Genomic DNA, 10,078 nt, shown 5'->3' on the forward strand with positions numbered 1-10,078 from the left:
CCTGTGAGCCTCTGCTGTCTTGTCATTGTGTAATGTAACATGTTTCCTGTGAGTTTCTGCTGTCCTGTCATTGTGTAATGTAACATGTTTCCTGTGAGTCTCTGCTGTCCTGTCATTGTGTAATGTGACATGTTTCCTGTGAGCCTCTGCTCTCCTGTCATTGTGTAATGTAACATGTTTCCTGTGAGCCTCTGCTGTCCTGTCATTGTGTAATGTAACATGTTTCCTGTGAGCCTCTCCTGTCCTGTCATTGTGTAATGTAACATGTTTCCTGTGAGCCTCTGCCGTCCTGTCATTGTGCAATGTAACATGTTTCCTGTGAGCCTCTGCTGTCCTGTCATTGTGTAATGTAACATGTTTCCTGTGAGCCTCTGCTGTCCTGTCATTGTGTGATGTAACATGTTTCCTGTGAGCCTCTGCTGTCCTGTCATTGTGTAATGTAACGTGTTTCCTGTGAGCCTTTGCTGTCCTGTCTTTGTGTAATGTAAAATGTTTCCTGTGAGCCTTTGCTGTCCTGTCATTGTGTAATGTAACATGTTTCCTGTGAGTATCTGCTGTCCTGTCATTGTGTAATGTAACATGTTTCCTGTGAGTCTCTGCCGTCCTGTCATTGTGTAATGTAACATGTTTCCTGTGAGCCTTTGCTGTCCTGTCATTGTGTAATGTAACATGTTTCCTGTGAGCCTCTGCTGTCCTGTCAGTGTGTAATGTAACATGTTTCCTGTGAGCCTCTGCCGTCCTGTCATTGTGTAATGTAACATGTTTCCTGTGAGCCTCTGCCATCCTGTCATTGTGTAATGTAACATGTTTCCTGTGAGCCTCTGCCGTCCTGTCATTGTGTAATGTAACATGTTTCCTGTGAGCTTCTGCTGTCCTCTCATTGTGTAATGTAACATGTTTCCTGTGAGCCTCTGCTGTCCTGTCATTGTGTAATGTAACATGTTTCCTGTGAGCCTCTGCCGTCCTGTCATTGTGTAATGTAACATGTTTCCTGTGAGCCTCTGCTGTCCTGTCATTGTGTAATGTAACATGTTTCCTGTGAGCCTCTGCTGTCATGTTATTGTGTAAGGTAACATGTTTCCTGTGAGCCTCTGCTGTCCTGTCATTGTGTAATGTAACATGTTTCCTGTGAGCCTCTGCCGTCCTGTCATTGTGTAATGTAACATGTTTCCTGTGAGCCTTTGCTGTCCTCTCAGTGTGTAATGTAACATGTTTCCTGTGAGCTTCTGCCGTCATGTAATTGTGTAATATAACATGTTTCCTATGAGCCTCTGCTGTCATATCATAGTGTAATATAACATGTTTCCTCTGAGCCTCTGCTGTCCTGTCAGTGTGTAATGTAACATGTTTCCTGTGAGCCTCTGCTGTCATGTTATTGTGTAATGTAACATGTTTCCTGTGAGCCTCTGCTGTCCTGTCATTGTGTAATGTAACATGTTTCCTGTGAGCCTCTGCCGTCCTGTCATTGTGTAATGTAACATGTTTCCTGTGAGCCTCTGCTGTCCTGTCATTGTGTAATGTAACATGTTTCCTGTGAGCCTCTGCTGTCCTATTATTGTGTAATGTAACATGTTTCCTGTGAGCATCTGCTGTCCTGTCATTGTGTAATGTAACATGTTTCCTGTGAGCCTCTGCTGTCCTGTCATTGTGTAATGTAACATGTTTCCTGTGAGCCTCTCCTGTCCTGTCATTGTGTAATGTGACATGTTTCCTGTGAGCCTCTGCTGTCCTATTATTGTGTAATGTAACATGTTTCCTGTGAGCCTCTGCTGTCCTATTATTGTGTAATGTAACATGTTTCCTGTGAGCCTCTGCTGTCCTGTCATTGTGTAATGTAACATGTTTCCTGTGAGCCTCTGCTGTCCTGTCATTGTGTAATGTAACATGTTTCCTGTGAGCCTCTGCTGTCCTATTTTTGTGTAATGTAACATGTTTCCTGTGAGTCTCTCCTGTCCTGTCGTTGTGTAATGTAACATGTTTCCTGTGAGCCTCTGCTGTCCTATTATTGTGTAATGTAACATGTTTCCTGTGAGCCTCTGCTGTCCAGTCATTGTGTAATGTAACAAGTTTCCTGTGAGTCTCTGCTGTCCTGTCATTGTGTAATGTGACATGTTTCCTGTGAGCCTCTGCCATCCTGTCATTGTGTAATGTGACATGTTTCCTGTGAGTCTCTGCCGTCCTGTCATTGTGTAATGTAACATGTTTCCTGTGAGTCTCTGCTGTCCTGTCATTGTGTAATGTAACATGTTTCCTGTGAGGCTCTGCTGTCCTGTCAGTGTGTAATGTAACATGTTTCCTGTGAGCCTCTGCCGTCCTGTCATTGTGTAATGTAACATGTTTCCTGTGAGCCTCTGCTGTCCTGTCAGTGTGTAATGTAACATGTTTCCTGTGAGTCTCTGCTGTCCTGTCATTGTGTAATGTAACATGTTTCCTGTGAGCCTCTGCTGTCCTGTCAGTGTGTAATGTGACATGTTTCCTGTGAGCCTCTGCCGTCCTGTCATTGTGTAATGTAACATGTTTCCTGTGAGCCTCTTCCGTCCTGTCATTGTGTAATGTAACATGTTTCCTGTGAGCCTCTGCCATCCTGTCATTGTGTAATGTCATGTTTCCTGTGAGCTTCTGCTGTCCTGTTATTGTGTAATGTAACATGTTTCCTGTGAGCCTCTGCTGTCCTGTCATTGTGTAATGTAACATGTTTCCTGTGAGCCTCTGCCGTCCTGTCATTGTGTAATGTAACATGTTTCCTGTGAGCCTCTGCTGTCCTGTCATTGTGTAATGTAACATGTTTCCTGTGAGCCTCTGCTGTCATGTTATTGTGTAATGTAACATGTTTCCTGTGAGCCTCTGCCGTCCTGTCATTGTGTAATGTAACATGTTTCCTGTGAGCCTCTGCTGTCCTGTCATTGTGTAATGTAACATGTTTCCTGTGAGCCTTTGCTGTCCTCTCAGTGTGTAATGTAACATGTTTCCTGTGAGCCTCTGCCGTCATGTAATTGTGTAATATAACATGTTTCCTATGAGCCTTTGCTGTCATATCATAGTGTAATATAATGTTTCCTGTGAGCCTCTGCTGTCCTGTCAGTGTGTAATGTAACATGTTACCTGTGAGCCTCTGCTGTCATGTTATTGTGTAATGTAACATGTTTCCTGTGAGCCTCTGCTGTCCTGTCATTGTGTAATGTAACATGTTTCCTGTGAGCCTCTGCTGTCCTGTCATTGTGTAATGTAACATGTTTCCTGTGAGCCTCTGCCGTCCTGTCATTGTGTAATGTAACATGTTTCCTGTGAGCTTCTGCTGTCCTCTCATTGTGTAATGTAACATGTTTCCTGTGAGCCTCTGCTGTCCTGTCATTGTGTAATGTAACATGTTTCCTGTGAGCCTCTGCCGTCCTGTCATTGTGTAATGTAACATGTTTCCTGTGAGCCTGTGCTGTCCTGTCATTGTGTAATGTAACATGTTTCCTGTGAGCCTCTGCTGTCATGTTATTGTGTAAGGTAACATGTTTCCTGTGAGCCTCTGCTGTCCTCTCATTGTGTAATGTAACATGTTTCCTGTGAGCCTCTGCCGTCCTGTCATTGTGTAATGTAACATGTTTCCTGTGAGCCTTTGCTGTCCTCTCAGTGTGTAATGTAACATGTTTCCTGTGAGCTTCTGCCGTCATGTAATTGTGTAATATAACATGTTTCCTATGAGCCTCTGCTGTCATATCATAGTGTAATATAACATGTTTCCTGTGAGCCTCTGCTGTCCTGTCAGTGTGTAATGTAACATGTTTCCTGTGAGCCTCTGCTGTCATGTTATTGTGTAATGTAACATGTTTCCTGTGAGCCTCTGCTGTCCTGTCATTGTGTAATGTAACATGTTTCCTGTGAGCCTCTGCCGTCCTGTCATTGTGTAATGTAACATGTTTCCTGTGAGCCTCTGCTGTCCTGTCATTGTGTAATGTAACATGTTTCCTGTGAGCCTCTGCTGTCCTATTATTGTGTAATGTAACATGTTTCCTGTGAGCATCTGCTGTCCTGTCATTGTGTAATGTAACATGTTTCCTGTGAGCCTCTGCTGTCCTGTCATTGTGTAATTTAACATGTTTCCTGTGAGCCTCTCCTGTCCTGTCATTGTGTAATGTGAAATGTTTCCTGTGAGCCTCTGCTGTCCTATTTATTGTGTAATGTAACATGTTTCCTGTGAGCCTCTGCTGTCCTATTATTGTGTAATGTAACATGTTTCCTGTGAGCCTCTGCTGTCCTGTCATTGTGTAATGTAACATGTTTCCTGTGAGCCTCTGCTGTCCTGTCATTGTGTAATGTAACATGTTTCCTGTGAGCCTCTGCTGTCCTATTATTGTGTAATGTAACATGTTTCCTGTGAGCCTCTCCTGTCCTGTCGTTGTGTAATGTAACATGTTTCCTGTGAGCCTCTGCTGTCCTATTATTGTGTAATGTAACATGTTTCCTGTGAGCCTCTGCCATCCTGTCATTGTGTAATGTGACATGTTTCCTGTGAGTCTCTGCCGTCCTGTCATTGTGTAATGTAACATGTTTCCTGTGAGTCTCTGCTGTCCTGTCATTGTGTAATGTAACATGTTTCCTGTGAGCCTCTGCTGTCCTGTCAGTGTGTAATGTAACATGTTTCCTGTGAGCCTCTGCCGTCCTGTCATTGTGTAATGTAACATGTTTCCTGTGAGCCTCTGCTGTCCTGTCAGTGTGTAATGTAACATGTTTCCTGTGAGTCTCTGTTGTCCTGTCATTGTGTAATGTAACTTGTTTCCTGTGAGCCTCTGCTGTCCTGTCAGTGTGTAATGTGACATGTTTCCTGTGAGCCTCTGCCATCCTGTCATTGTGTAATGTAACATGTTTCCTGTGAACCTCTTCCGTCCTGTCATTGTGTAATGTAACATTTTTCCTGTGAGCCTCTGCCGTCCTGTCATTGTGTAATGTCATGTTTCCTGTGAGCTTCTGCTGTCGTGTTATTGTGTAATGTAACATGTTTCCTGTGAGCCTCTGCTGTCCTGTCATTGTGTAATGTAACATGTTTCCTGTGAGCCTCTGCCGTCCTGTCATTGTGTAATGTAACATGTTTCCTGTGAGCCTCTGCTGTCCTGTCATTGTGTAATGTAACATGTTTCCTGTGAGCCTCTGCTGTCATGTTATTGTGTAATGTAACATGTTTCCTGTGAGCCTCTGCCGTCCTGTCATTGTGTAATGTAACATGTTTCCTGTGAGCCTCTGCTGTCCTGTCATTGTGTAATGTAACATGTTTCCTGTGAGCCTTTGCTGTCCTCTCAGTGTGTAATGTAACATGTTTCCTGTGAGCCTCTGCCGTCATGTAATTGTGTAATATAACATGTTTCCTATGAGCCTTTGCTGTCATATCATAGTGTAATATAATGTTTCCTGTGAGCCTCTGCTGTCCTGTCAGTGTGTAATGTAACATGTTACCTGTGAGCCTCTGCTGTCATGTTATTGTGTAATGTAACATGTTTCCTGTGAGCCTCTGCTGTCCTGTCATTGTGTAATGTAACATGTTTCCTGTGAGCCTCTGCTGTCCTCTCATTGTGTAATGTAACATGTTTCCTGTGAGCCTCTGCTGTCCTGTCATTGTGTAATGTAACATGTTTCCTGAGAGCCTCTGCTGTCCTGTCATTGTGTACTGTAACATGTTTCCTGTGAGCCTTTACTGTCATCTCATTGTGTAATGTAACATGTTTCCTGTGAGCCTCTGCTGTCTTGTCATTGTGTAATGTAACATGTTTCCTGTGAGTTTCTGCTGTCCTGTCATTGTGTAATGTAACATGTTTCCTGTGAGTCTCTGCTGTCCTGTCATTGTGTAATGTGACATGTTTCCTGTGAGCCTCTGCTCTCCTGTCATTGTGTAATGTAACATGTTTCCTGTGAGCCTCTGCTGTCCTGTCATTGTGTAATGTAACATGTTTCCTGTGAGCCTCTCCTGTCCTGTCATTGTGTAATGTAACATGTTTCCTGTGAGCCTCTGCTGTCCTGTCATTGTGTAATGTAACATGTTTCCTGTGAGCCTCTGCCGTCCTGTCATTGTGCAATGTAACATGTTTCCTGTGAGCCTCTGCTGTCCTGTCATTGTGTAATGTAACATGTTTCCTGTGAGCCTCTGCTGTCCTGTCATTGTGTGATGTAACATGTTTCCTGTGAGCCTCTGCTGTCCTGTCATTGTGTAATGTAACGTGTTTCCTGTGAGCCTTTGCTGTCCTGTCATTGTGTAATGTAAAATGTTTCCTGTGAGCCTTTGCTGTCCTGTCATTGTGTAATGTAACATGTTTCCTGTGAGTATCTGCTGTCCTGTCATTGTGTAATGTAACATGTTTCCTGTGAGTCTCTGCCGTCCTGTCATTGTGTAATGTAACATGTTTCCTGTGAGCCTTTTCTGTCCTGTCATTGTGTAATGTAACATGTTTCCTGTGAGCCTCTGCCGTCCTGTCAGTGTGTAATGTAACATGTTTCCTGTGAGCCTCTGCTGTCCTGTCATTGTGTAATGTAACGTGTTTCCTGTGAGCCTTTGCTGTCCTGTCATTGTGTAATGTAAAATGTTTCCTGTGAGCCTTTGCTGTCCTGTCATTGTGTAATGTAACATGTTTCCTGTGAGTATCTGCTGTCCTGTCATTGTGTAATGTAACATGTTTCCTGTGAGTCTCTGCCGTCCTGTCATTGTGTAATGTAACATGTTTCCTGTGAGCCTTTTCTGTCCTGTCATTGTGTAATGTAACATGTTTCCTGTGAGCCTCTGCCGTCCTGTCAGTGTGTAATGTAACATGTTTCCTGTGAGTCTCTGCTGTCCTGTCATTGTGTAATGTAACATGTTTCCTGTGAGCCTCTGCCGTCCTGTCAGTGTGTAATGTAACATGTTTCCTGTGAGACTCTGCCGTCCTGTCATTGTGTAATGTAACATGTTTCCTGTGAGCCTCTGCCGTCCTGTCATTGTGTAATGTAACATGTTTCCTGTGAGCCTCTGCCGTCCTGTCATTGTGTAATGTAACATGTTTCCTGTGAGCCTCTGCCGTCCTGTCTTTGTGTAATGTAACATGTTTCCTGTGAGCCTCTGCCGTCCTGTCATTGTGTAATGTAACATGTTTCCTGTGAGCCTCTGCTGTCCTGTCATTGTGTAATGTAACATGTTTCCTGTGAGCCTCTGCTGTCATGTTATTGTGTAATGTAACATGTTTCCTGTGAGCCTCTGCTGTCCTGTCATTGTGTAATGTAACATGTTTCCTGTGAGCCTCTGCCGTCCTCTCATTGAGTAATGTAACATGTTTCTTGTGAGCCTTTGCTGTCCTCTCAGTGTGTAATGTAACATGTTTCCTGTGAGCTTCTGCCATCATGTAACTGTGTAATATAACATGTTTCCTGTGAGCCTCTGCTGTCATATCATAGTGTAATGTAACATGTTTCCTGTGAGCCTCTGCTGTCCTGTCATTGTGTAATGTAACATGTTTCCTGTGAGCCTCTGCTGTCCTATTATTGTGTAATGTAACATGTTTCCTGTGAGCCTCTCCTGTCCTGTCGTTGTGTAATGTAACATGTTTCCTGTGAGCCTCTGCTGTCCTATTATTGTGTAATGTAACATGTTTCCTGTGAGCCTCTGCTGTCCAGTCATTGTGTAATGTAACAAGTTTCCTGTGAGTCTCTGCTGTCCTGTCATTGTGTAATGTGACATGTTTCCTGTGAGCCTCTGCCATCCTGTCATTGTGTAATGTGACATGTTTCCTGTGAGTCTCTGCCGTCCTGTCATTGTGTAATGTAACATGTTTCCTGTGAGTCTCTGCTGTCCTGTCATTGTGTAATGTAACATGTTTCCTGTGAGCCTCTGCTGTCCTGTCAGTGTGTAATGTAACATGTTTCCTGTGAGCCTCTGCCGTCCTGTCATTGTGTAATGTAACATGTTTCCTGTGAGCCTCTGCTGTCCTGTCAGTGTGTAATGTAACATGTTTCCTGTGAGTCTCTGTTGTCCTGTCATTGTGTAATGTAACTTGTTTCCTGTGAGCCTCTGCTGTCCTGTCAGTGTGTAATGTGACATGTTTCCTGTGAGCCTCTGCCATCCTGTCATTGTGTAATGTAACATGTTTCCTGTGAACCTCTTCCATCCTGTCATTGTGTAATGTAACATTTTTCCTGTGAGCCTCTGCCGTCCTGTCATTGTGTAATGTCATGATTCCCTGTGAGCTTCTGCTGTCGTGTTATTGTGTAATGTAACATGTTTCCTGTGAGCCTCTGCTGTCCTGTCATTGTGTAATGTAACATGTTTCCTGTGAGCCTCTGCCGTCCTGTCATTGTGTAATGTAACATGTTTCCTGTGAGCCTCTGCTGTCCTGTCATTGTGTAATGTAACATGTTTCCTGTGAGCCTCTGCTGTCATGTTATTGTGTAATGTAACATGTTTCCTGTGAGCCTCTGCCGTCCTGTCATTGTGTAATGTAACATGTTTCCTGTGAGCCTCTGCTGTCCTGTCATTGTGTAATGTAACATGTTTCCTGTGAGCCTTTGCTGTCCTCTCAGTGTGTAATGTAACATGTTTCCTGTGAGCCTCTGCCGTCATGTAATTGTGTAATATAACATGTTTCCTATGAGCCTTTGCTGTCATATCATAGTGTAATATAATGTTTCCTGTGAGCCTCTGCTGTCCTGTCAGTGTGTAATGTAACATGTTACCTGTGAGCCTCTGCTGTCATGTTATTGTGTAATGTAACATGTTTCCTGTGAGCCTCTGCTGTCCTGTCATTGTGTAATGTAACATGTTTCCTGTGAGCCTCTGCTGTCCTCTCATTGTGTAATGTAACATGTTTCCTGTGAGCCTCTGCTGTCCTGTCATTGTGTAATGTAACATGTTTCCTGAGAGCCTCTGCTGTCCTGTCATTGTGTACTGTAACATGTTTCCTGTGAGCCTTTACTGTCATCTCATTGTGTAAAGTAACATGTTTCCTGTGAGCCTCTGCTGTCTTGTCATTGTGTAATGTAACATGTTTCCTGTGAGTTTCTGCTGTCCTGTCATTGTGTAATGTAACATGTTTCCTGTGAGTCTCTGCTGTCCTGTCATTGTGTAATGTGACATGTTTCCTGTGAGCCTCTGCTCTCCTGTCATTGTGTAATGTAACATGTTTCCTGTGAGCCTCTGCTGTCCTGTCATTGTGTAATGTAACATGTTTCCTGTGAGCCTCTCCTGTCCTGTCATTGTGTAATGTAACATGTTTCCTGTGAGCCTCTGCTGTCCTGTCATTGTGTAATGTAACATGTTTCCTGTGAGCCTCTGCCGTCCTGTCATTGTGCAATGTAACATGTTTCCTGTGAGCCTCTGCTGTCCTGTCATTGTGTAATGTAACATGTTTCCTGTGAGCCTCTGCTGTCCTGTCATTGTGTGATGTAACATGTTTCCTGTGAGCCTCTGCTGTCCTGTCATTGTGTAATGTAACGTGTTTCCTGTGAGCCTTTGCTGTCCTGTCATTGTGTAATGTAAAATGTTTCCTGTGAGCCTTTGCTGTCCTGTCATTGTGTAATGTAACATGTTTCCTGTGAGTATCTGCTGTCCTGTCATTGTGTAATGTAACATGTTTCCTGTGAGTCTCTGCCGTCCTGTCATTGTGTAATGTAACATGTTTCCTGTGAGCCTTTTCTGTCCTGTCATTGTGTAATGTAACATGTTTCCTGTGAGCCTCTGCCGTCCTGTCAGTGTGTAATGTAACATGTTTCCTGTGAGTCTCTGCTGTCCTGTCATTGTGTAATGTAACATGTTTCCTGTGAGCCTCTGCCGTCCTGTCAGTGTGTAATGTAACATGTTTCCTGTGAGACTCTGCCGTCCTGTCATTGTGTAATGTAACATGTTTCCTGTGAGCCTCTGCCGTCCTGTCATTGTGTAATGTAACATGTTTCCTGTGAGCCTCTGCCGTCCTGTCATTGTGTAATGTAACATGTTTCCTGTGAGCCTCTGCCGTCCTGTCTTTGTGTAATGTAACATGTTTCCTGTGAGCCTCTGCCGTCCTGTCATTGTGTAATGTAACATGTTTCCTGTGAGCCTCTGCTGTCCTGTCATTGTGTAATGTAACATGTTTCCTGTGAG

Source organism: Taudactylus pleione, unplaced genomic scaffold, assembly GCF_031769625.1.
Source record: "Taudactylus pleione unplaced genomic scaffold, aTauple2 ptg000337l, whole genome shotgun sequence".
Lineage (NCBI taxonomy): Eukaryota > Metazoa > Chordata > Amphibia > Anura > Myobatrachidae > Taudactylus > Taudactylus pleione.